The sequence below is a fragment of the Cervus elaphus genome, chromosome 12, assembly GCF_910594005.1.
Source record: "Cervus elaphus chromosome 12, mCerEla1.1, whole genome shotgun sequence".
Taxonomy (NCBI): Eukaryota; Metazoa; Chordata; class Mammalia; order Artiodactyla; family Cervidae; genus Cervus; species Cervus elaphus.
The window spans coordinates 51346942-51373020 of record NC_057826.1 but is presented as its reverse complement, the minus strand read 5'-3'; the positions used below and the strand labels follow the sequence as shown (position 1 = coordinate 51373020).

The 26079-nt window shown below is 40.7% G+C and overlaps 1 protein-coding gene and 1 long non-coding RNA gene across 8 annotated transcripts in view; one reads left to right on the top strand and one right to left on the bottom strand.

Annotated features, from left to right (window-relative positions):
* Positions 1 to 26079, top strand: part of RORA (RAR related orphan receptor A) — a 779268-nt gene that overhangs the window by 619819 nt on the left and 133370 nt on the right. The window lies entirely within an intron of this gene.
* LOC122704316 lies at positions 1108 to 12809 on the bottom strand. 4 transcript variants are annotated; one of them, XR_006343835.1, is made up of 7 exons: positions 12575 to 12809; positions 11103 to 11348; positions 8337 to 8413; positions 4046 to 4150; positions 3670 to 3795; positions 2365 to 2472; positions 1159 to 1240 (listed from the first exon to the last, which is right to left on the bottom strand). It is a non-coding gene; the product is annotated as an uncharacterized LOC122704316 (long non-coding RNA). The 4 variants fall into 4 exon arrangements; XR_006343833.1 differs by lacking the exon at positions 2365 to 2472 and having other exon boundaries at positions 1109 to 1240; XR_006343832.1 differs by lacking the exons at positions 2365 to 2472; positions 3670 to 3795 and having other exon boundaries at positions 1108 to 1240.

The following is a 26079-nucleotide window of genomic DNA, read 5'->3' as shown; positions in this document are numbered from 1 at the left end:
TAGTGGTCTGCCTGTCTAAAAGTTAAACATCCAGTGGTGGTACCTGTTCACTGTATTTCTAAGCAGGCCCTTGGGCAGACTGACTGTTAGAGAGTCCCTCCATGGTTATTGTTGTTCAGTGGCTAAGTAGTGTCCAACTCTTTGCAACCCCATGAACTGCAGCATGCCAGGGTTTCCTGTCCTCTATCTCCTTGAGTTTGCTCAAACTTCTGTCCGTTGAGTCAGTGATGCCATCCAACCATCTCATCCTCTGTCGCCCCCTTCCCCTCAGTCTTTCCCAGAACAGGGTCTTTTCCAAAGAATCAGCTTTTCACATCAGGTGGCCAAAGTATTGGATCTTCAGCATCAGTCCTTCCAATGCATATCCAGGGTTGATTTCCTTTAGGATTGACTGACCATCAATCCTCCATTGATGGCACCAAAGTCTGCCTCCCAGTAGCTTCTACTCATCAGTTCTAGACTTGTCCCAGGGCATGTACAGCATAGCATCTTTTCATTAGAAACCTTCAAATATTTGACAACTATCAGACTTGGGTTCAATTAGGCCTCATTTCAATTAGTCCTTCCTGTTTTCTTCCCCTACCAGAGTTTCTAGCTCCTTCCCTAGGATTAATCCAGTTTGCACAGTGTCCCCCTTACAACCCAGCCCCAGAAGTGGAATGAATAACTCCCTGAACTGAACAAGTATGCCAGGCATGCAGCCTGTGCTCACCTGGGCCGTTTCCTTTAGCAGATTTGACATGCTGTAGAATCATATTCCCTTTCAAGATCTGTGGACTATAGATATGCTAAGCAAACTGTAAATAGGATTGTTGGGGAAACGTTAATGCTACTGAAAGAAACATAGCTTTTAAATAGTAGTTTAAGAGGATCCCTTCATATACAAATACTTGACATGCAAACTATAAGTCCTTCCAAACTTTTCATTAAAGCTCATACCCAAAATGCTTTGACTGGGTAAACCTAATATGAATAACTATATGTTGGGTATGTGACAATTTCCTAACTACATTTCTTTAAAATTATTCTGTTATTCTGTCTTGCTGTTCAAGGAAACATAGACTCATTAGAAACAGAAAGACACAGAAAGACTGTCAAATCCAGTCACAAACTTTTAGGAAGATATTATTACCCCATTTTACATATTTATTCAGAATTCATTCACCACATGCTGACTGAGTATTCTGGGCATATTTGGAGGTAAAAAGTATAGTCCTCTTCTTTCATGAAGTTTACATCCCTAGTGGGGAAATCAGAGAAGCCAAATTTAAAATAATTTCATGTAGTGATAAGTGTTATGAAAAAACAAAATGAAATAGGGCTGTGATAGAGTCTTGACCAGGGAAGACAAATTTTAGAAGGGAACACATGACCTAACTGTTGAGAAGGTTTCAGCCACAACAGAATACGGAAGGAACTTCTTCCAAGCTATGGAAACAGCACATACAAAGGGCCTGAGGTACAAATAAATATGATGTGTTCTCAGGAGTTAAATTAGGCCAATAGAGCTGGAAAATATTAATAAAAGAAGAAAGTGATGGCAGATGACATCAAAGAGGAAAGAGGTAGAAAGGGCCAGATCTCATGGAGCCTCGAAGGCTGTGATGAGGTCTGGATGTTATTCTCAGTAAGAACTCATTGGAGGGTTTCAGGTAGGAGAATGGCATGATTTAACATGCAGTTTTTGAAAGTTCTCCCTGCCTGTTCTGCAATGATGGATTGTACAGGGTTTAGAAATAAAGAGCAAGTTGATAGAAAGCTGTTGACAATTGGCCTTGGTGAGAGAGACTTGTACTAGCTTGGTAGCCATGGGGTTGGGAAAAAAGGGACAAATTCTGGATATACTTTAAAGGCAGAAGCAGTAGGATTTGATAAGAGAAAAACAAGCTTTTTTTCTTTTCAGGGAAGCTTAAATTATTTGCCTCAGTTGGGATAAGGAGGCAGGCACCAACAGAAGTTAAGCGATTAGTAGTACCATCTAATTTTTAAAACAAGTTATTGGTGTATAATTGCTTCACGATGTTGTACTCATTTCTGCTGCACAACAAAGTGAATCAGCTATATGTATACCTATAACTGCTCCCTCTTAAGCGTCTCCCCCACCTTCCCCCCAGCATCGAAGCCCTCTAGGTCATCACGGAGCACTGAGCTGAGCTCCCTGTTCTATACAGCCCCTTCCTGCTAGGCATCTATATTACATATGCCTTGTACTTTAACCCTGGTAAGACCATGAGATATTATTTTACCTAATATTTTATGTATTAGGACTCTGAAGCTCAGAGAAGTTAAGTAACTCCAAATCAAACAAAAGTTTAGATTAAGCCAAGATTTAAACTCAGGACCATCTGACACCATATTTCATACCTTCATCCCCTTTTCCCACATGGCTTGCAAAGCAGTACTAGAGGAGGAACTTGAACACAGACTCCAGGGGAAGCACTCCTTCTGTACATCTTTTCTTCCAAGTTATCACTGTTTAATGAGGTTTTAAGCCAATACCATCATTTGCTTTACATCCTCCCCCATAGTGTGTCCTTATATATTTAACCAAAACCTAGATTCCTTTCTCCCCAGAACACCCAGGTCAGGGTGAGATCTTCTCTATGCATTTTAACGACCACAGACGTAAGCCGTGTGCCAGCTTCTCTTCCAGAGGAGCTGTAGCTGGAAGTTGCTTGTGCAACCTGATGACAACTCATCTATATTTAGCAGAAAAAGTGGTGGCAAGGATTTGTCCGGCTCAATTTTTTTTACACTTTCAATGTTCAGAATCTCACAGACTGCGTCCTGAAAGGCACATTGGCCCTGACAGTATCTGAGTTGAAAGAAGATACTGAGTTATCCATCTCCCTGGGTTATCCATTAGAAGCCTCGTTCCAAAAAATTACTTGAACATCCTCGGTAGAGCAAACACCTTACATGCCCAACACTCCCCATGCCCCCAAAATGAAGAGCTACTGGTTCTGTGGGTGTTTTGATGGCTTTTAAGCGTGATTCTAAGACAGGAAGACAAGCATAAAATGTTTAAGGGGGAAAGGGACTATTACCTAGTTGTTTATGTGTTGAAGAGATATGTACGGCACTTGATTTTTATTTCTTTTTAATGTGGCATGGAAAAGAAATACCAAGTGCAGCTTATAGTTTAAGAACAAAGATAAACTTGCTTTGGGGGGCAGGGGGCGGGTGTGTGAAAAAATTACACCAGGTATTCTGAAGTGCTTACAACAACTAAATGATTGCCACCACAGAGGCTGACTAGCACTTATGCTTAAAGTGACTAATTTTAGGCTGAAGCACAGTTTTAAGTTTTCTTGAGGGAGACAAAACCAGATATCATATATTGTCTGTGACTCTGACCCCCATCACTGTTGGTCAACCAGAGAGAATTATCTACTAATGAAAAGGCAGAACAATTAAGCGCTAAGAAAAGAGGAAAGTAGAGACCATTAAAGAAAAATGGAAAATTTTAAGACAGTAAAAGAGCACCAATTGCATCACAAAAAGGGAAATTACAAGGAAAGTAAATTGTAGCGGGTCAGTGTTTACTGATAGTCTTCTACTCTTTAACATGCAAGATGTATCAATCCTTGGTTGTCAAGAGAAAAAAAAAGCTACTGCAAAAGATATACAGCTTTAGATATAGAAATTTTAAGAGGTAGTTTTTCATACCTTCTTCCAGTCCCAAACCTCATTTTGGGTTAAATCTTATTCAGAGGAAAAGCACTTGGTTTAGAAATGTCCTTTCTCATTTTCACAAAATCTGTTCTAATGAGATGAGTTTTAGTGTTGCTGTGTCTGTTAAGAAAAGAGGTAAAGAAACATAAAATATACTTTTGGTACTATTGTACTTTTTGGGACTAAGGCTTCCAGTACTGTATTTTCAGAAGTTAATTAACAGACCATTATGAAGGGGGAAAAAAATTATGTAATTTGAGGGGAAATGAAAATGTAATGAAATTAAAGAAGAAAAAAAGCCAACTATAACTCTGTCATCCTAAGATACTTACTGTTAAGCCTTAAAAACAAAAAATTACTTGGCACATACCTTATAGAAACCTAGCAGGACCATCAGGCTTTCTCTCATTTTTCATTTTGTGACAGTTTCTGGCAATTTTCTGCAGATACATGGGTTGAAATCTTTACTGGTGCCCTAGAAGCAGAGATGATCTTTCAACATTAAACGTCTTAATCTCCTCAGTGGAAATTTTCTTCTCTTGAGATGAATAAAAAAATGCGTAATTCTTCTTCTACAAATTACTATTACTATGACTGTCAAGAAACTAAGAAAGTCCTTTCTGATATTCTGTGTCATAGCAGGAACTAATACTGTATCTTTTTCACCTAAGACCCAAAACTATAAAGGCAGCGATTGTCTTTCTCCAGTAATTTGAAACAATCTTCTTTGTGCATCATCTTGGCCACCTTTTAAGTGGAAAGAGTATAATGCAAAAGATAAAAGAACCTCAAAAAAGAAGAATTAGGGGTGGAGAAACTACTGGTAAGAGAATAAGCAAAGAAATCAGTAGAAAACCCTGAAATGCAATCTTGCATTTTTAAGAATAGTCTTGAATACGTGTATAGAGAATACATATAAAAACTGTGGGGAAAACAGTAAGTGGTGCCAGGATGTGAGTTTATTAGGAAAAAAAGGAATTTTTCCTCATGCCATGTAACAAATTAAGTTCTAGGTAGATTTAAGAAATACTATTTTTGGAAAATTTATTAAATAATTAGAAGAATGTTATTTCTGCATATTTATCTAGTCTAGATGGATAAAGTTTTTATATACACTAAAGCAATGGAAGAAATATCAGGGTAAAAGGCCAATAAATTAGAATACAGAGAAATATAAAATTTCTGTACCTCAAAAATAATCATAACAAAATCAGAAGGCAAAGGCAAATTGGTAAGAAGATGTATTTTTTTTTTCAAAACTTGAGACACAAAGAAAGCTAATAACTGGTTTATAAAGTGTTATAGTAAATCAATGAGAAAATGGACAAAGATCATGAACTGATCATTCACAGATGAGAAAATACAAATAGCTAATTATATACTAAACAATTCTCAGCCTCACCAGCGAATACAAAGTTAAGTAACAGGGACATGACAAAATAGCAAAGATTTTTAAATGACATTAATCAATCCAGTCAGAGCTTTAGGAAGACATTAATGTATGGTATTAATGTAAATTGTTATAACCTTCCTGGTAATATGTACTAGAGACCAGAAAAATGATATTCTTTGATCCCATCTTGCTGCTTCTAGTAGATTGTCCTAAGGAGATCATTTGAAGTGCTAAGATTTGTACACACACACAAAATATTTATTTAAGTATACCCGAGATGTCTAATATTAGGAAAATTATCAATAAATTTTGATATACTCATATGATAGAAAATGATATTGCCATTAGAATAATATTTAAAGAATGAACAATAGCATGAGAAAAACATTTTTGATTGATTGAACAAAAACATGGTATGTGAAATTCTGTGTAAGGAATGCTCAGCTATGTGAAGAAAAAAAAAGAGCCTAGGAAAAAATACTGGAACCATTCCTAAATGTGGCTGCATGTGACTAATAAGATTTAGTCATGTTTGTGCATGCTTTTTGAAACTTCTGTATACATTCCAAACTTTCTACCATGTATATGTCTTAATTTTAGGAAGGAGAAATTGAACCTGAATGGGCTTCAGAGTATGCTACCCAAAACTTGCTTAAAGCAAAAGGCTTATTTTGAACTGAAAACCACTGAGAAAAAGCAAGCACAAGACAAGCCCTGTGACCTCCCCATTACTACCAGGAAGAACAGGCTGATTCTTAACCACCAGAGACAACTCTAGACTCTTAACCAGCCTAGAAACTGCACCAGAGGAATCTACATAACAAACTTTGCTAAAACAATCTTTATTTTCCATTGGTTCCCCCTTGTATTGACCTTCCTACTGTTTACCACCCTTGGAAATCTAAAACCCTTCTCCTTGGCATTGCCACTTCTCTATAAATTTATTGTTCTTTCCTAAGATGCATAGAATGTTTAGAATGCTTTTCAGATGGCAATAATGGTAAAGAACCCACCTGCCAATGCAGGGGACGGAAGTGACAAGGGTTTGATCCCTGGATTGGGAAGATCCCCTGGAGTAGGAAATGGCAACCTACTCTAGTATTCTTGCCTGGGGAACCCACAGAGGAGCATGGTGGGTTTATAGTCCATGGGGTCACACAGAGTCAGACACAACTGAAGCAGCCGAGCGCACACACACACAAGATGCCACAGAACCTCGACTTGGAACCATTCCTTTGAGTTTCTCATCACTGAGTATCCTATGTGTAGAGTTCAGAAACTTGTTTTCCTCTCATTCATCTTTTATCATTCTTTTTTTTCCCCATCTTTTATCATTCTAATTTGCAGAACCCCAAACAGGAACGAAGGTGGGTAGAGGAAAAATAATTATTTTCTTCCTCTATAAATTATTATAATAATTTTAAAAAGAATCAATGGTAGGCATCTTTCTTCAGCAATCTTAGGTTGTGTTCTGCTTGAGAGTAGAGACCACTGGATACTTCAGATCCGTTAAGGTACTTTAGCTATCGTGAGTCAGTTTCCTCCAAAGGGCAGATTGCTAGGTGATTTGTAAGGTGGCTACTTTCCCTTCTTCTCCTCCCTCAAGGTTTAGTTTCCTCTTCTCTTTCACCCACACTTGATCTAAATAAAAGCCAGGGAATATGAGCAGGACACCACCCCCCCACACACACCTTTCCAAGAGTTGCAAGATGGGGTAGTTTCCATCTGTCCTTTCCAGTCTGAGAAGAGAGACTTGAAAGGAATAAAACACAGATTTCCTGCACAGTGAAAAGGAGTGGTCTCTGTAAGGACCTGGGTGAACTTCTCTGCCCACCTGGTAGACCATTTCTAAATACGCATAAACATGCTTCACCGGGGAGTTCATTTGAGAAACAGGCAGAGGGAACGTTTAACCTAAAAAATTTTATTTTGGTGTTTTAAAATGGTGACTCTTTAAGTGATAAACCCTGTGATCACTATCGCTATTAACAGCATTACAATCACAGCAAGAGCCGGATCTGAAAATGAAGGAACTGAAAAGGCACTCAGTCATACCAGAGTTGACTTGGGCAGAGGAAGGGAGATAAACAGGCTCAGTATTTTTCTCCAGACAAGTTCAAAGTGAGTTGGTTTTTTTTTTTTTAGTTGAAATTAAAAGCAAAATGCAGATTGTACTTTGTCCATCTTGTTTACTCTAATAATTTTAAGCATGTTTCTTTCTGAGGAAATGGAGGGCCAAGTCTCTGATTCATTTCTATGAGACCACACAGCATCCCTGAATGAAAGTATCGCTGTCCAAGAAGCCTTAGATGTTTTTGGAAAGCTTTTTAGCTGGTTCTTTTCCCTTTAAATCTTGTTGTTGTATTCTAATTGCAGAAAGCATATTTTAAATGGATAGGGGCAAATGTAATTACAAATCTAAGTACACAGATTTGGGGTGTCTGGCCAGGAAAAAAAATGTCAGTGATTACAACTTCCTCCAGTTTGATTATATTATTCATTGTGGCTGTGTTTTCTTTATATCTAGAACCCAGGAATTAGGAAAATCTAGCTTCTTCATCTAATTTTCTTTGGATTCAGAGCTCTCTTTTTTCCCCTCTTGCCAACAACAACAACCACCAAAAACATCTTATTTGAGTCAGGACTAAAAGACATGATTCACCACCTTCCACTGCAGGGAATGCAGGTTCGATCCTGGTCGGGGAGCTAAGATCCCACGTGGCGCAGGGCAACTAAGCCCACATGCCACAACTAGAGAAGCAATACAGTGAAGACTCAACACAGCCAAAACACACACACACACACACACACACGCACACACACAGAGTTCATTTGTTAAAAAAATATGATATTAAAAAAAAAAAAACACAATTCAGCCATATGCCACCATCACCCTAAGATTTCATATTCACTCCCCTGAAAATAAATAAAAATAGCACATTATCCTCACACTTGGTGGTTAGGAAGAGAAATACATGGGAAGGGTGTAAAGTAACAGCTCTCCTTACATTGCAACGTGAGGGCCACGGTTATTTGAACCCCTCCACCTGCCCTGAGGCAGCCCCCTTGTGCAGAGTCCCGGCCGAAGCAGCTTGGCCCAGGTGACAGAAAACATTCAAAAGAAGTAGAGAGCCGAGCCGGCCACACTCCATGGGTGTCATTAGCTCACTTGTTGTGTAGGAGGGAACGATGTCTGAAGGGCTGTGCGCTTGCTAACCAAAATGATCATCGCTTAGAAACAGCAAGAAGTTAGATGTTTATCAAGTACCTGGAACCAGAGCTGCCTTTCTGTGAAACATCAGTGTGAAATCCAAGCCAAAATCTCGCACTTCTATTTGGCTGAGCCTGAAAGAAGTCATCATGTCAGAATTAGTAAGGCAAATAACAAAGAGAGGGGAATGAAAACAAGCCGATGTGGAAAAGGCCTGGGAGGAAAATGCCTGCGCTACAGTAATTGCAGAAGAGCTGAGATTGAGAGGCTAAAAAAAAAAAAAAAAAAGTTGGGTGCATTTCTCTCAGAAAGACAAATGTCTCAAATAAGGAAGGGGTACTGAGTTTCTCAGGTAGGCCAGGAAGAAGACGGTGGTTAACAGGGTAAGCTTAAGTGTAGGCTTCCCTGATAGCTCCGTTGGTAAAGGATCCTCTGCAATGCAGGAGACCCTGGTTCAATTCCTGGATCAGGAAGATCCGCTGGAGAACGGGTAGGCTACCCACTCCAGTATTCTGGCCTAGAGAATTCGTGGACTGTATAGTCCATGGGGTTGCAAAGAATCGGACACGACTGAGCGACTTTCACTTTCAATTATGAGGTGATGCTTAAAATTCAGATTGAAATTAGTTTCGATAGAAGTGCATGTGTTTTTTATCTTTGGTTTTTACTTAATATGAAAGTAATAAACAATTATTTTACTTATGAAAGTGCTGTCATCACAGGAAAATATAATGCATAAAAGGCCCTCAATCCCACTGCCCTACAGCAGAAATTATCATTTGTTAAAATGAGGGGTAAAAATATTTTTCATGTGATTTGTAGTATATGTTTTAAAATAAAGCTATGGATAGTTATAAAGTGAGAAATATTTTTATGATAATATCAATTTTATCAAGTGGATATGTAGAATCAAAAGACACCAAATAACCCTATAACTAGGAAAATAAAAGTGTATCAAAATATTTTAAAAGTTGGGGGTATTCTTCATGTTTTTAAACATATGCTAATGTATATTTCAGTGTGTGTGTGTTGTGAGTTCAGTGCCTACTACTTTGACTCCAAGAGACCCTAAAAAGTTTCCAAATTTCTAGCCATGGGGAGAAGGAAAGAATATCTGAAGATCATTGGTAAATAATACTTTGGATCTCTCTGTGGCTTATGAAACTGAATTTCAGTCCTATTTAAAGAAAAGTTCCTGTGGCAAGAAGTCTTCATATGTGTTTCTCAGGCAGAAGAAGGACAGAAAAAAATTACCCACAAGACTTGGATTGGGCAATTAATGGTTTCTACTAATTACTCAGCAATTTCAGGCAATTCTCCATGTTCATACCGTCCCTGTCCTTTGTGTAAAATGGGAAGGGTGATGGAAACTCTGAACTTGGGGACTCCGTCTCCCAGCACTGCTACCAACTACACCTGCCTTTGGGCCAACTCTTCTCAGTCAGGGTCACCACTCTGCTAGCTCACGGGAGCCAGGAGGCTTCATTACCTGTGGTTTCAAAGACCTCTGAACTCTCTTAGGAAGGGAAGCTGTTGAAGTTCAGTGTCATATTATCCATTTCCTGAAGCATTCATTTTAGAGAGAAAGAGAATGGAAGAGCACATACAGTGTGCTATGCTCCAAAGGAAATTTAGAAAAGGATTTTCTATACCTTTTAATTTGAGAAAATGCTTCCTGGTTTGAGAAAAGTTACAACAGACTCCCGTACAAATAAGATGCTTCTCAGAAATTAAATCTTAAATTAGCTATTAATTTAAGGTCGTCGAAATCCAAACTGACTGTGTTCACCTTTTCTTTCCTTTACTAAAAGTTGTTCTGTGATTACCCCCATTAGCCCAAACCTGTATGATGTGCAGCATCCCTGCAGGTTTTATGCTCCTATGGCATACCTGGTACCACACTGCAACAAAGTTTCCACAAAACTAAGGATGGGTTCATTGGAAGCCTGCCAAATTTATTTAAGAACTTTTATTCTTCTAAGAGTGCATCTTTCCTACTTTGGAAATATCCAAATGTTATTTTCTTTTATGAATTAATGGTCATTGAAGATGGCAGTTGTGGTATTTTTAACATTCTTATTTGATCAAAGTTAAACTTGGCAACCATATATTGATCTTCTCACAATTTCACAATTTCCTTTTCTTTTTACATTTTACTGCTCTGCAAAATCCAAACTCTGGAAAACATCAGTCTGTGACTAATTCTGTCTATATGGTAATGGGGAGAATGCAGATAATCACCATTTTCAATCCGAAGTATCAAATTCCTCCCCTACTAAAACATGAGCCTCAGCTGATGGTAAGTAGGACACCCAATGTGCTTGAATTGTGTATTTCTCTCCACCCTCTAATGGGGTTCCTAAAATTAAGCCACTGAAAGGCCAAAAAAGGAGGAAGCAGGGGCAAAAATTATCTGAATAATCAATAAACTGGCTAAGCAATGGACCCAGTGTTGATGAATAAAAGTCTGTCCTATGCAGTGTTTGGAACATACTTACATTAAAAATTTATTCAAATTTATTTTGATTCAAGTCTAACTGAACATTCTGTATTTTGTCTGGCAACCCCACACCCAATGCTATCTGACCCTTTAGAAAATACATAGGAAGTGAAATCTGACTTTAAGTAGCCCATACCTATAAATGACAATGAAATACATCTAAGTGGCTACTAATGACATAATCTTATGGTTGTCTTTATGTTGTCTAGTTTTCCTATCTAAATGTGAAATATTTAGATGACTGGGTTTTTTATAAAACACAACAACCTTCAGTTTAATGCAGAGGAGCGTAAAACACCTTAACTTGCCGCCAACTGGCTTACCTTGCGAATGAGCTGACAACCGATGTTTACAGGCAGGTCCTGCCAAGTCACCTCAGCTACCCACCTCCAAGCTGACAGTTCAGGTGCTGCAGAGCAATTCCCTTCAACCCACGTAATGTTTCAGGATCTGAAAGTTTGTATGTGGCAAGAGAAGCAGAAAGCCAGGATCCTGCGAGGTGCTCTTCCATTCAGCACACAGCCGACATGCTTGTTCTTTGTTTCCTGTCTTGCCCTCTGATGTTAACGCTGATACAAAGTTAGAAACACTACCTTTGGAAATAATGTCATTTGCAGCAACATGGATAACCTAGAGATTATCACACTAAGTGTACTAAGTCAGACAAAGAAAGACAAATAACGTAAGATATCACTTATATGGGGAATCTTAAAAAAAAAAAAGGATACCAGTAAACTAATATGCAAAACAAAAATAGATCCATAGACATAAAAAACACCCTTATAGTTAGCAAAGGGGAAAGGGGAGAGAAGGATAAGTTAGGAATTTGGGGTTAACATATACATATTACAGTATATAAAATACATAACCAACAAAGACCTACTATATAGCATACAGAATTTTACTCAGTATTTTGTAACAACCTGTAAGGGAAAAGAATCTGAAAAACATATATATATATATATATGAAAAAGAAATAAATATACTTATATATTTATATATATATATCTGAATCACATATATATCTGATATATATATATATATATATATATATATGAATTACTGAGCTGTATGCCTGCAATTAACACAACATTGTAAATCAACTACAGTTAAACAATAAATTTAAAAGAATTAAACTCTACCTTTTTTCATCAGACTACCTGGCAAATGTGGAGTTCCCCACCTTACCTTGAAACAAAAGTAAAAATAAAACTGTCCAGTAGTGCTAGTAACCTGCCTGGTAATATCTGCAGGGAAATTTACTTTCCATCTGCAAAGTTGATGCCTATTTTCTGTTAGGGAAATGACTTGATACAAGCTGGAGATTGGCAGGAAAGCAAGAGTCCCATTTAAACGAATGTGAATGTGAAGAGTGCTTTGTTTTGTTTTTTTCCCCTGGCCACCTCAAGGCTGCTCTAAAAGTAACGTATGGGGGGCGGCGGGGGCCGAGGGGGGACTATATAGTGAACAGTGTTTGCTATATTTGAATATATTCAAACGAATGGAAAGTGAAACCCAAAATGTAGAATCAGAGGCAGTTTTCTGGTCAGTCTCCAGGTGGGTTGCTGAGGACTGGGATAAGAAAGGTGAATTAAATGGTCCCATCCTGGGACCCAAAGCCATCTACCAGGTGAGTCTGGGCAGGTCATGTTGTCCTCTGGACATTAGTTTCTTTCCTTCTCAAATGAAGGCGTTGCAGCAGTTAACACTTGCATTCCTTTCTACCCCTGATCTAAGGTGGTACAGAGGAGAGGAGAAATTCCTACAAGTCAGTGAACAGGACTCATCTGCTTACCTTCTGGGGGTTCGAAGGCTGTCGATTTAAAATGGCAAAGACATGTTGCTTGATCTCGTGTTCTGACCTTCAGATGTAGAAGTGCAGCCACTCTTCATGCCTTCCTCTGCCCACTCCTACCTTTTCGGAGGAAGATTGGTTGTGTTCTTGGTCCTCCCAGGGACCCCACGAGCTCTGTCACCAACAGTCCCTCTGGACTTCCAAACACACAGATCATCATTATCTTTCTTTTTCAGGGCTGTTACTTGGGTTGGATGAGAAATAGGCAGAGTTCAACCATTGTAATTATTTATATAGGTATACAGAGATGACACATACTGCTTTAGTTTCTAAATCATACTGTGGACTCAGAGTCTCTTTGCCATATACTTTCTAGTCCCTTTCCCACTGGGCTTGTTCCAGTCAGAATCTATGAAACACTGCCCTTTGATCAGCATTTGAAAATTGAACTCATATGAGAATGTGTATACTTTTCAAGGTAATCAGCATATATTCCAATTCTGTCCTTTGTAACCATGTAGACAACATGGTGGAAATCATCCAAGATTTCAGTGAAATCCTTTCCATCCTGAGTCCAGATGCTCACTGATTTCCTCATGCTTCCACAGATGGCTGTCCTTTACTAATACTAAATCCTAGAGCAAAAATCACAAGTCTTCATCTTCCATATTATATTTCTCACTAGGGAGCATTGATGTGAGTCCCCTGTTTTTCCCTTTGGGCTCCTTGGATTTATACCAACACCAGAGCAGTTAAACCAGGCACTCCATTCGCCTTCCAGGAACTTCTGTGTTATTCTCATTGGTGGGGTGCATTCTCAACTTGGACATACATTCCCATAGCCCCCAGCCCCCCCTTGACCCCACTTTTTCCTGACCCTCCACTTTTTCACTGTGAAATCTTGTTGGCCTTCCCAAGATGGAAAATCACTGGATGGCCTCTACCTCTTTGCAGCCCACACCTATTACACTGCTGGCATTTGCCCAAATTATGCCACCCCTTCAGGATCACCTGACACCACTGTGATCAGTCTCATGAGCTGGCAGCATCCCACTGCCTACCCAGGTATTGCTCCATCCCAGTGCCTCTCAGGGCTCATGGATTTTCTCACTGTCTCATGTCTTGACTGACTCATCCAACATCAACCCTTTATCGATTCAGCATGATAACTTGAGTGCTTCTCTCTGTGGGTCATGTGCTCTGCCAGAGAGAATTAAAAAATGCAGTCCTTGTCCTCAAGGAGCTTAGAGTCCAGCGAGAGAGACAGACAGTAAAGAAATAATCATTATACATTATACAAAAGCTGTGAAGGAAACAATTGCTGAGAGAGATTGGTGAAGCCTATTTTTAAATTGTTATTTACTTGTTTGCTTTTGGCTGCACTGGGACTTCGTTGTTTTGCGCAGGCTTTCTCTGGTTGCGGTGAGCAGAGGCTGCTCTTCATTGTGGTGGCTTCTCTTGTTGAGGAAGGAGCTCGGGCCCTAGGTGCTCGGGCTTCCGTAGTTGCAGCACACAGACTTGGAGCATATCTTTGATCATGTGGTCTGCAGTGAGAAGCCAGCGTGAGAGGAGAGGGGTTGGCAATGTCTTCCAGACCTTGGGCCCAGCAGGTAAGCTGACCATAAGGCAGGGGGGAGCTATGGCGTGTTTGAGAACTGAAAAGGGCCTCTCTAAATCCTCCCTGCTTTTCCAGTCCCTTCTTTCAGAGGCGTTGCTGGCTTCACCCACTCAGGCTGATTAATCCATCTGCTGAGCTACCACAGGTAATTCTCTGTGGCTCTCCTTCTTGAACACATGCTATCTTTTGTAACTGAACTGTGTGGAAGATCTTTACAAGACTTGGGTTCCATACTTCATCTCTCCAAGAGCATTGATCAAGATTCCATTTATAGGTACCGTGCTAAAGAAACAGCTGAATTTTAGTCAGTTCATTCACCATGAAATCAAAAGCCTGGTCTGTGGTAGGTGATATATTCTAGATATTTTGCTTAGAAATAAAGAAACCCCAGTCTAACCATGAGGAAAACATTGCTACTGCTACTACTAAGTCACTTCAGTCGTGTCCGACTCTGTGCGACCCCATCCCTGAGATTCTCCAGGCAAGAACACTGGAGTGGGTTGCCATTTCCTTCTCCAATACATAAAAGTGAAAAGTGAAAGTGAAGTCGCTCAGTCTTGTCTGACTCTTCGCGAGCCCATGGCCTGCAGCCTACCAAGCTCCTCCATCCATGGGGTTTTCCAGGCAAGAGTACTGGAGTGAGGTGCCATTGCCTTCTCCGAGGAAAACATTACAGAACCCCAAATTGAACAACATTCTATAACACACATGACCAATATGCCTCAAAATGGTCAAAGTCAGGGCTTCCCTGGGGGCTCGGTGGTAAAGAATCCACCTGTCAATGCAGGAGACAGGTTTGGCCCCTGGGCCGGGAAGATCCCACAGCCTCAGGGTAACTAAGCCCTTGCGCCACAAGTGCTGAACTTGTGCTTGAGAGCTGGGGAGCCACAACTACAGAGCCAATATGCTGCAGGTACTGAAACCCAAATGTTCTAGAGCCTGTGCTCTGCAAGAAAAGAAGCAACCACAGTGAGAAGCTGGTGTACCTCAACGAGAGAGTAGCTCCCGCTCACCGCAACTAGAAAAAAGGCCACGAGGCAGTGAAGACCCAGCACAACCAAATAAATAATTTTTTTTAATTGTCAAGGTCATCAAAAACAAGAAAAGTTCAAGAAACTGTCACAGACCAGAAGAGGCTAAGGAGACGACTAAATGTGATGTGGTGCTTGGATGGCATCTAGAATAGGAAAGATCATTAGGGGAGAAACTAGTAAAATCTGAATAAACTATGAAAATCAGTTATTAGCAACAACCCAGGAACTTCCCTGGTGCTCCACTGGCTAAGACTCTGTGTTCCCAATGCTGGGGTCTCAAGTTCCATCCCTGGTCAGGAAACTAGATCCCACATGCCACAACTAAGAGTTTGCATGCTACAACTAAATATCCTGCATGCCTCAATGAAGATCAAAGATCCTGCATGCTGCAACTAAGACCGGGCACAGCCAAATAAATAAATATAAATAAGTAAAAAACATTTAAAAAAAATAGTAACAACCTATTGTTGATTCCTTAGTTATAGCAAATATACCATCATAAAGCCAGATGTTAACGATAGGGGAAACCAGGCAAGGGGTATAAAACAACTCTCTGTATTATCTTTGTGTCTTTTTTATAAATCTAAGATTCTTCTAAAATAGTTTATTTAAATTCAAAATAAATAATCAAGACATGGAACCTGTCTTCTGTGAGTTTACACTAGAGTCAAGAAAAAACACTTTTAAATAAACACTTGCAATATAGCACAATAAGAGTAATAATAAAATTATGTACCGAATACAGAAGTAGCCCAAATGCAGCCATGATTGTCACTAAGAATTTAAGGACTGATTCACTGGGGAGGGAAATGCCTGGAGCTGGGTTTTGAAGGATTTTTGGAGGTTGAAGAATGTAGAAGACAGCCTGGAAAGGTCAGCATGGAATCCTTTCAAGCAGTTTGGCATCAACAGAAGAGAAATAAGGGAGAAAAGCGAAGAGCACCACTTGGGTATTTGCTGAGCAGTTTTGGTAGAACCGTTGGTAACCTCATTATTGGTGGCTCAGGCTTGATCATTATTGTCCAGCAGAATTCCCTCCCATTGCTCTCCACCCAACCGTGCTGGCCATCTGCTTGGTCATCTTGGACTTTGAAGTTCACGGGACCAAGTTTCGGGAGGTGGATGGAAAACCAGGAAAAGACAAGAGTGCAGAGAAGCACAGGAGCTGTAACATAGGGACTGAGACAAGAGCTCAGTGGTCAGGCATGGTTATTATCTCCTAACTGGCCAGGCCAGAATGTCTGCCACCCCCATGACTGCAGGTCCAGGAGACAGAGGGTGAGTCCACGGAGAGCAAGGGCTTTGCGCTTTGTTGGTGCTGCACCCCCAGTGTCCCTGTGGCTGGTTAGAGGTCAGTTCTCAGAAAAACATTTGCTGAGTGAAAGAAAAGGCTGATCCCCAAGCCCTCAGCCACAGGGAAATGAAGCAGAATGGGAGCCTGGCCTGGGACAGCCCACCCTCGAGTCTGGAAGTGGCTGACCTCCAGTGGGGATGGCTTCTCAAGTCATCTCTCATGAGGCCAGAACAGGTGGTCCAAGAAGAAGAGGCAGTTAGGAGGCAGCTGAAGCACAGAGGAGAACTGTGGGTGGAGAAGGGTGTCAAAGGACCATGCTCAAAGGACTTAAGAAACAAGATGAGTGAGTGAGCCCAGTAGCTAGTGAATAAACCAACTGGTGTCAGAGAAGAGAAGCAAACAGACAGGCAGGAGCCACGGCCCTGAGAGATGCTGTGCTGCCCAGGGCAGTGAGACTGGGGCAGCGGCAGATTTTCCATTTGCAAGGGCCCCATGGCTCCATGGTACCAAGGACCTGTACAATGACCTGTAAAGTGGAGGTAATTACACCGACAGCATCATGGTTTGTGGTGGGATTGAAGCAACGTTATCTGCACAAAGCTCCTAGCACAATGCTTGGCACCTAAGTGTTCCATATTTATTTTTGAGATCATTATTATTTTATTGTTCTTCTTAGATTCTCAGGAGAACAGAAATCTTATCACTCCACCTACAGCCTTGAGATGAGCATCCCCTAGCCTAGTGTGTCTTTGTTCCAAGGCTGACCCTCCTGCATTGAGCTGTGGGTAACCAGGGAAGTCAGGTGTTGAGAGAGCTCTGAAAATACATCTTACCCGGCCCCACCCCCAGAAAATGGTACTTTGTCATTTAATCAGTGGTTTCACACACATTAACACTGTTTATTTAATTGTTTTTAAAGGGTACGTGATACAATATTTGAAAGCATGTAAAGCAGAGGTGTGTTCATGCTTGGTCACTTCGGTTGTGTCTGAATCTTTTCGACCCTTTGGAACATAGCCCACCAGGCTCCTCTGTGCATGAGATTGCAAAAATAGGGGAGTGGGTGGCCATTTCTTACTCTAGGGGAACTTCCTGACCCAGGGATCGAACCCATGTCCCTTACATCTCTTGCATTGGCAGGTGGGTTCTTTACCACTAGCGCCACCTGGGAAGCCCTTCAAGCAGAGGTAAGCCCTATCTTTTAGCCAGCTATCAGTTTCTTATGCAATCTGTTAGAAATAATCCATTCTATGAATATATGAGCATGATGAATCCAAACATATGTATTCAAATATATTTATACACACACAAACATACACTGTTCTACATACTGGTTCTTCTCAATTAACACTATATATATATGTGTGTTTTTTTTTAATTGTCTGTACTGGGTTTTAGTTGTAGCATGCAAGTTCTTAGATTCAGCACACAGGATCTAGTTCCCTGACCAGAGATCAAACCTGTGCCCCCTGCATTGGGAGCACAGTGTCTTAACTATTGGACCACCAGATCAATGAACACTACATCTTTAGAGCTAATTCTGTAGAGTCCATACAGAACTGCATTATTCTTTTTAACGACTGGGTAATACTCCATTTATGGATATACCAAAAGTTACCTAATCCTTTACTAATCAACTTTTAAGTTGTTTCAGACTTGACTGATACAAACAGCACTGCTGCAAATAGCTTCAAGAATATGCCACTTTGTATATATGCAAATAGATGTACTTGATAAATCCCTGGATGTGGAGTTGTTAAGATAATGGGAAAGATGCATGTGTAATGTCAGTGAATACTGCCAAGGGGTCCTCCATAGAGATTTTACCAGTTTACATGCCCACCAAGAATGTATGTGACTGCCTATTGCCCTACACCCTCACCAACCAGAATGCATATGGTTTTTTGTTGTTGTTGTTATTTTTTTTAAAGGATCTGGTTTTGTAGCAAATATAAACATATGAGCAAAAGCCTTTTGCCCAGCTTTTTTTTTCCTGAAGGCCAGTCTGTCCCTCTGAATGTCTCTCTCCCCTCTGCTCCTGTACAGATATGTACATGACACAAAGCCTTGCCCTCTCCCTTGTTTGACTTTAAAAACTTTGATTCTTGCTTTTTCATATTGTAATAGGTTTTCATCTTTGGTGGTTTCCATTTGCAAAAAAAAAAAAAAAAGAAAGGTAATTCTTGGGTGAGTATTTTCACTGAGTACCACAGTCCTCAATGCAGAGGGTCTCTTAATCTTTGCAGAAACAATTACTGCTGCCAGTATGTCAGGACCCATTTCTTCATTAATTTTTCCAAAGACCTGTTAATACTGAGGGGATGGATACTGGGGCCAGTAATGCCCAGTAATTCACAGTATTTACAGAGTTTCTTTGTCTGAGATCTCAAAGTACCTGACAACAGTAAATCATCATTCCCTTGGCTCTCTCAAAAGCATCTTTGAACCTAGACGGATAATGCAGAGAAATGAAAACCCTGCTTTCTAGCCATATTGTTTGAAAGGTGACCCAGAAGAGAATGCAAATGGATCAGCATAGTTTCTACCATAGCAGCAAATAACTTTGGTTGCTCTAATTTTTCTTTTCTTTTTTTTTTTTTTTTACCTTTTTCTAGATGCTTTCCCAGTGAATTGTCTGTGTATAAGCAACAAATAGAAAAGTGTCTCTTCCATGCATGTGGTAAATAAGTTAAATGATATCCAGGAGTGAGTTCCTGGATGCAAGCAGACATATGGCCTGAAGGCCACTCACATTCTCACAGGTCTGAGTCTCTGCTCATCTTTTCTATCTGAGAAAATGTAAATACAACAGAACACAACTTCCATGGCCCAGGAAAAGAAAGGAAGAAGGGAGACAGGGCAGAGGGTGGAAAAAAAGGGAGGCACACAAGCAGAGGGGAAGGTCTAATTTGGATCCGATGTTTTCATCCCATGTTGGACTGTCAGAAAGCCCAGTGCTGCCTCATGCATATCTGATCCCACCGGAGAGTAACTATCTTCATAGATATTTGCCTCACTCCACCCTAGTCCTCCCTACATTTTCCCTACCCCATAGTCTCCACAATCTCCATATTCTACACATATTACGCACAGAATATCAACCACAGAGCAAGTATCTTAGTGAGAAAATGTTAGCAAGTAGCATCTCGTATTTCAGATACAGAAACCAAGGCACAGAGAAGCTGTAATTTATTTAGTGACAGAGATTCAGTGTTAGACACACATATACCAAACTACATCTACCAGATCAGGAATTATCCATGCATAGGGTTGATTTTTAAAAATTATATACAAAAAACACTGAAGAATGAAATGAAAGTAAACATTACTGCAGTTCCACTGCCCCAACCAAGCATACTGCTTTCATCCCCTCTCCATGTCCTCTGAAGTTCTGAGTCTACATGCACATAAACTAGTAACTAGAACCTTGAGAGTATAAAATTGTGGGCAAGAGCCCAGGCACTGGAGCCTGGCCACTTGTGCTTATATATCCAATTCCACTGTTTGAGTAGCTGGGCCTTAGCTCAGTACCCACCTCATGGAGCTATTGTGGAGAACCAATGAAATATCCATATTAAGTAGTTAGCAAAGTGCCTAGAATATAGTCTGCTTCTGGTATAAGTCAGCTGCTGATGCTGCTGGCATTTATATTATTATAAAATTTTGCTTTCTGCTTTTTAAAATATATTGAAAGCAAGTATAGAAAAAATTGTTTGATAGATCACAAACCCTTACTAATCTGATTGCCCACTCCTGGTGGCACTACTTCCTTGAGGTTCCTGGGGATGGGGGGGTTCCACTGCAGAGGAACAGGCAGCATCTTTTAGGCCCTTTCCTTCAAGACCCTCTGCAGACCACACCTGCTATGGGCTTCACCGCTGTCCTGACCCTCTCACCCTTCAAGTCTCAAAGGTTTTAAGAAAAAAGAATAGAGTGGGAATATTGCACATCAACTATACATCAATTTTAAAAAAAGAACAGGGTGGGGGAGTGAAGAGGTAACCACAGAAGATGCTGCACTCCTCAGAGTTCCCAAAGCCTAGGTGGCTCGCTGCATTCATCTGGCCTAGGTGTTCTGATTATTGCCTTTCAGAATGGTGGTAATGAAAGACATTATCATTCTGGTAGTTTTCAAACAAATTGAGTATGTTTTGTACTTTACATTTTTTTTTAGCTTTTTGTATTGCTGTAATTTCAAATTTATAGAAATTTGCAAGTATAGCACAAGTACTCTTTATCCAGGTTTATCAGTTGTTAATATTTTGTCCTACTTGCTTTATCAGTCTCATTCTCGGTCTCTCTCTCTCTGCCCCTCACCATACACAAATGTGTGGATATGTATATATATACATATATATTATGCATATATATGTGTGTATATATATTACATACATGTATATATATATAGAGAGAGAGATGGGGAGGAAGAAGACATTTCCCTTTACTCTTTCTCAGTGTGGATTTCCCAGGAATATGGTCTCTCTCTTCTGTGACCACAGTACAATGATCATAATCAGAGAATGTAATGTTGATACAAGACTTTCCTCCAACCTCCAATCCAGTTTTTGTATTTTTAAAGCTTCCCTTGAAAAAGCAGGTATGGGACAAAGATGATAAATGTATATCACAGCCTAATTAGGCCACTTGTTCACCTGGTGACCTTCTCGCCAGAGTCATTCTTCAAAGCCCCAGCTCTAACAAGGCTCCCCTGAAAGCCTTTGTGTCTTCTCTCCCATCTGGCAGAAAAAAACCTCTGCCGGGCAGCTCTCTGTGCAGAGATAGCCCTTCTAACACACAGCTACCATTTATACTGTCTGTCCACACCGGACTGTGAGCTTCTCAGGGTTCCCAGGGCCCCTTGCGTAACTGACAGATCGCCGGTGCTTAGGAAAGGTTTGTTAAAAAAATGTATGAGCAACTTCTATGTCCTGGCTGTTGTAAATAGCACTGCAGTGAACACTGGGGGTTCCTGTGTCTTTTTGAATTATGGTTTTCTCAGGGTGTATGCCCAGTGGGATAGAGGTTGGAGGAGGTCCAAGAGGGAGGGGATATATGTATACATACATCTGATCACCTTCACTGTACAGCAGGAACTAACACAACATTGTAAAGCAACTATATCCCAATTAAAAAAAAAAGAATGATCACATAGACAGAATGGAAGCCTCAGGTTAGTTGAACTTGATAAAGAGTTAGATTGTTTCTTTAAATCTATATGCTGAAAATTCAGCGGTACACAATACAGGAGGTAAGATTATACATCCATTTTAGGAACATCTTGGGGCAGGCAGAAAAAAAAAAAAAAAACATACAGGGGATCTTGGCTCCTGCCTTCCGGCCACTCCCTCAAACTCTCTTCTCCTCCCTCTGCTCCAAAATACAGTAACTGCTTAAAAGAATACAGTTATGTGCCGGAGACGTGTATAGACTAGACTCTCAGAAGAGCCTTGCCTGTGAGCGTAAGAAACGCAGCCCAGGCTTTCAGCACTTGGCAGCCCCGGGCGCTCCTCGGTTCCTGCCACGTTAGCACGCAGTAACTTTCCGCCGGCTCCAGGCGGGCGGCGAGGCGGGGGCGGGGCTCCGAGCTGTCCCCTCGCGGCGCAGCCACCACCGGCGGGCGCCAGGGTGCTCCGCGGCCGCTCTTCCCCGGGCTAACCCGAAAAGCCACATGTCCCTATCCAGGGAGCGCTCCAGCCGAGTTTGTGGCGGAACCTGGGAACTTCCAGAGCCCTTGAACTGGAACGTGGAGCTCACTGTGTTCCCTGGAGCTGCTCTTTCTGGAAGGCGCTGTCACCCACCAACCCTGGCAGCTGCTCCATGCTGATTTAGATGTCTGAAAACAAAGACCGTGGTTGAGTTCAACCTTTATTGAGCAGGACTAGGGTAGGTTTGGGTATTGGGATGGTATTTCATGTTCATGTAACAAATGCCTGTGTGGCAGTTTGCTGCATGCCTGTCACATGTTCTAAACAGTTTACAAACATGAACTCATTTAATCCTCATGACAGCCTATGAAGTCTGTTAGTATTGTTATTTCAATTTGGGGCCATGCAGAAAGGTCAAGTAACATAGAGGGTGGGACTGGGTTTCTGCCCTTTTTTAAACTAATACTGCAATATTTTTTTCCCTTTCATATAGTCTACGTTGTTTTTTACTTACCTACTTTTCCATTTGGCAATGATCTCATCCACATTGTTGTTTGGATCAGTCTATAAATATGCATTAATACTTCCCATGCTCTCCAGAGAAGTCTGAAGAACATTCCTCCCTCTAAGTACAGTAGAATTTGGTTAGGGAGGTGAAACATCTACACTTTAGCAACAAAAGGAGAAGGTGAGAGATGGTGACCTTGAGAGCTTCCAGGAGTTGAAAGTAGGAGAGTGTCCTCTTAGGACAGGAATGGTTGGAAAAGGCCTTAGAGAAGGTGGATGGAACTCTTTGAAAATTAGATCACCTTTAGATAAATGGAACCAAAAAGATCAGCCTTGTATGGGCAATAGCTTCCTGGGCTTTGAGGCCTGAAAATACAGGCAAAGATGTTATATACCTTGTGCAGAGGTGTCTCAAGTAATGTCTTTGGTTCTACAGCTGAAAATTATAAAGCCCTAAAGTCTTGGGTAGTTTGCTTGTTCTGCCATCTCATGAACCCTAGTGATGGTTTAGGATGCCTGACCCTTGTGCTCCAATCTGTCATGACTCATATGGTGAAGTGATAATATAGAGAAGCATGGGGGAGTGTGGAAATACAGCTTAAATGTAGACAGATTTCAACTCAAGGAGACCCGTGAAGAAGGAAAGTAATTAATGTGCTTAAATTTACAGGATTGTGAGTTTCTCAATTCCCTTTTACATTATGGTATTCTTATGCAGTAAAATTTAATTTTTTTAGCAATTAAAGCAAAAAAATATTTTTCAAACCCACTAATTACAAATGCTCCCCAAAGGAGTCATCATGATACATTATCTGTAATACGGGATAGCCGTAGTGGTAGCCCCAAGATATTTTACACAAAAATTGGTCAAAAAAAGCTGAAATGACTGCTGAAGTGCAAGACTCTAAATTCAATCCTCTATCATCAGAGTAATCAGAACTCGCTTTTGTCTCCAAAGAAGGATAATCTACTGAAGAAGATGTGTCAGTTTTTGTCATGATTTTATTACCATAATCATGCTTTAAATCAAAGAAGCCATGACTGTGTGTTGAATTCTGGAGAGTGTGCTTTTCATTATGAAACGTTACAGTAAGCAACTTATGTTGGACATGATTGCAATTAGAGTGTAGTGAACTACAAGAAGGGACGATCCGTGTAGGATACATCCATGTGAAGTCCTTTGCCAGGAACAAGTTTTAACCTTTGTACAGCTATTGAGGGAAAGGTTCCAGTATTCCCTGTGAGAATATCTGTCAAGTTTTCATTTGAACAGGGAACACCTAATTTATGTTTTCGAAGACCACTCCCTTCTTAAGCTGAGCACCTTTGGGCGTGTATCAGCAGGAGGTGTTGGGAAAGATAAATATATATATATGTGTGTGTATATATACCAGCTTCAACCCCAGCAGATTAGCGAGATTTGGAGAAATGGGCAAGACAGAAAAAAGAAATTTTTTTTTTCAAAGAAATTGTCCTTTTGTGTCTCATTTAAGTAAATTTTGAGAACTGATATTTGGAGGGTTATTCTGGGTGGGGGATGGGGGGCTGGTGAGGAAAGGATTGTGTTTCAAAAATAAAATTCACAAGAAAGATGACTTTTCTCTTGAAATGGGAAAGTAAATTATTTTTATTTTTGTCACCACAGTATGAAGAACATATTACCTATGTGTCCTAACTTTTATAAAGCTCTTTTATGGACAATAAATATGTGGAGAAAGTTGTATCCACCTAATATTATAATAAGTCAAAGCTTGGTAGGGTCAAATACAGCATGAGTAGGAACCCTGCCTCCTAATGTTTTAATCCAATCACTCAACATTTGACATGCAGTTCCACCTTCACTGGTCCAAGTAACCACTAATGGAAATTACTTGGAAAAACAAATTCCAGAAAGTTCCAAAAAGGAAAACTTTAATTTTCCTTGGTCCTGGCAACTATTTACATGGCATTTATATTGTATTAGGTATTATAAGAAAGCTAGAGATGATTTAAAGTATACAGGAGGATATGCATAGAATATATGCAAATACCATGCCATATTATGTAACGGACTTGAGCATCCTCAGATTTTGGTATCTGTGGGGGTCCTTGAACCAATCCCCCATGGATACTAAGGGACAGGTGTATTTATTGGACAAGGCTGTGTGCCAGTTGCTGGAGTGTACACAACAGGACACACTTCAGAAAGTGTATATGTATGTGTGTAAGTGCTCTGTGTCAGCAAGTACTCTTGAGTGTTTGTGGGAGGCTATATGGGTAGATGAGAGGCAGAAAGGGGAGGGAACATGGCAGAGGTCCTCTCTTGGACTTGGTCAAAGTTGGGAGAGGCTGGAGTCCTGATACCCAGGCATTGCTCCATCACTATTTCTGAGCGTGGCGTTGCCATCACATTCTTGGAGTCCCCATTTACATATGCCTCACCTCCCGGAACATAATGGGGAAGATCCAGCCAAGCTAAATGGTCAAGAAAAGAAAACATATGTGGTAATAATTAGAAGGATATTTAACAACTTATCTGTGGTCTATAGTTGTCCTGTCCCAACCGGATCATTAAAAATTGCCCTCAGATACAAACCCCAGTCACTTCTCTATGACTTAATAGTTTTGAGAATCAGAGTTTGACTTACCATCATCACTCTTAAGAGCGCAACACCCTTTCCAGGAATCTCTCATTCCCAGCTGCACACAGGGCTACCCCAGTCTCTAACACAGTAGCACCCTACCTCTGAAACAGCTCTGCCCCAAGTTAAGCCTAGCAACTGTTGTCAAGGACCAGAGGAAGCCAGGCTTTCTGCCCTCCATGGCGCAGGTTTGAAGACTTAATGAAGACTGGGCTATGGAGAAGCTCACAGTTACAGGTTTTTCTGGGTGAGTGTATATATTATTTTTTTTTTTTGCTTTATTCTCTCTTCCTGAGTAATAGGGCTTGTCGCCCACTGTGTTATGAAACCGTTAGAGGCATCAGAATTGGCACATGACAGCTCTGCTGTGAGTCCCTCTGAGGGAGCCTGTGGACAGGGTATTCTCTGAGAGGGCTTCTCACTGTCACTGTTCTACTTCTTGCTGAGTGGCTACCTCAGACTTTGCTACCCTTCGAGACTGTACAGGGTTCACCTTTTGCTTCTGTATTTCTCAGGTAAAAGTAGAGGCCCTACGTTTCACTGGTGCCAGGTGTAAATTTTGCCTTGATTAGTGAACAAGCACTTATTGGGAACCCACTGGATCCCCCACACTGCATGATTGATCAGCAATTGTGCTCAGTCATGTCTGACTCTCTGCAACCCCATGGACTGTAGTCCACTAGGCTTCTCTGTCCACAGGATTTTCTAGGCGAGAACCCTGGAGTGGGTTGCCATTTCCTTATGAGCAACAAAAATGGCATGCCTTGTGTGCCTAGCACAGCACAG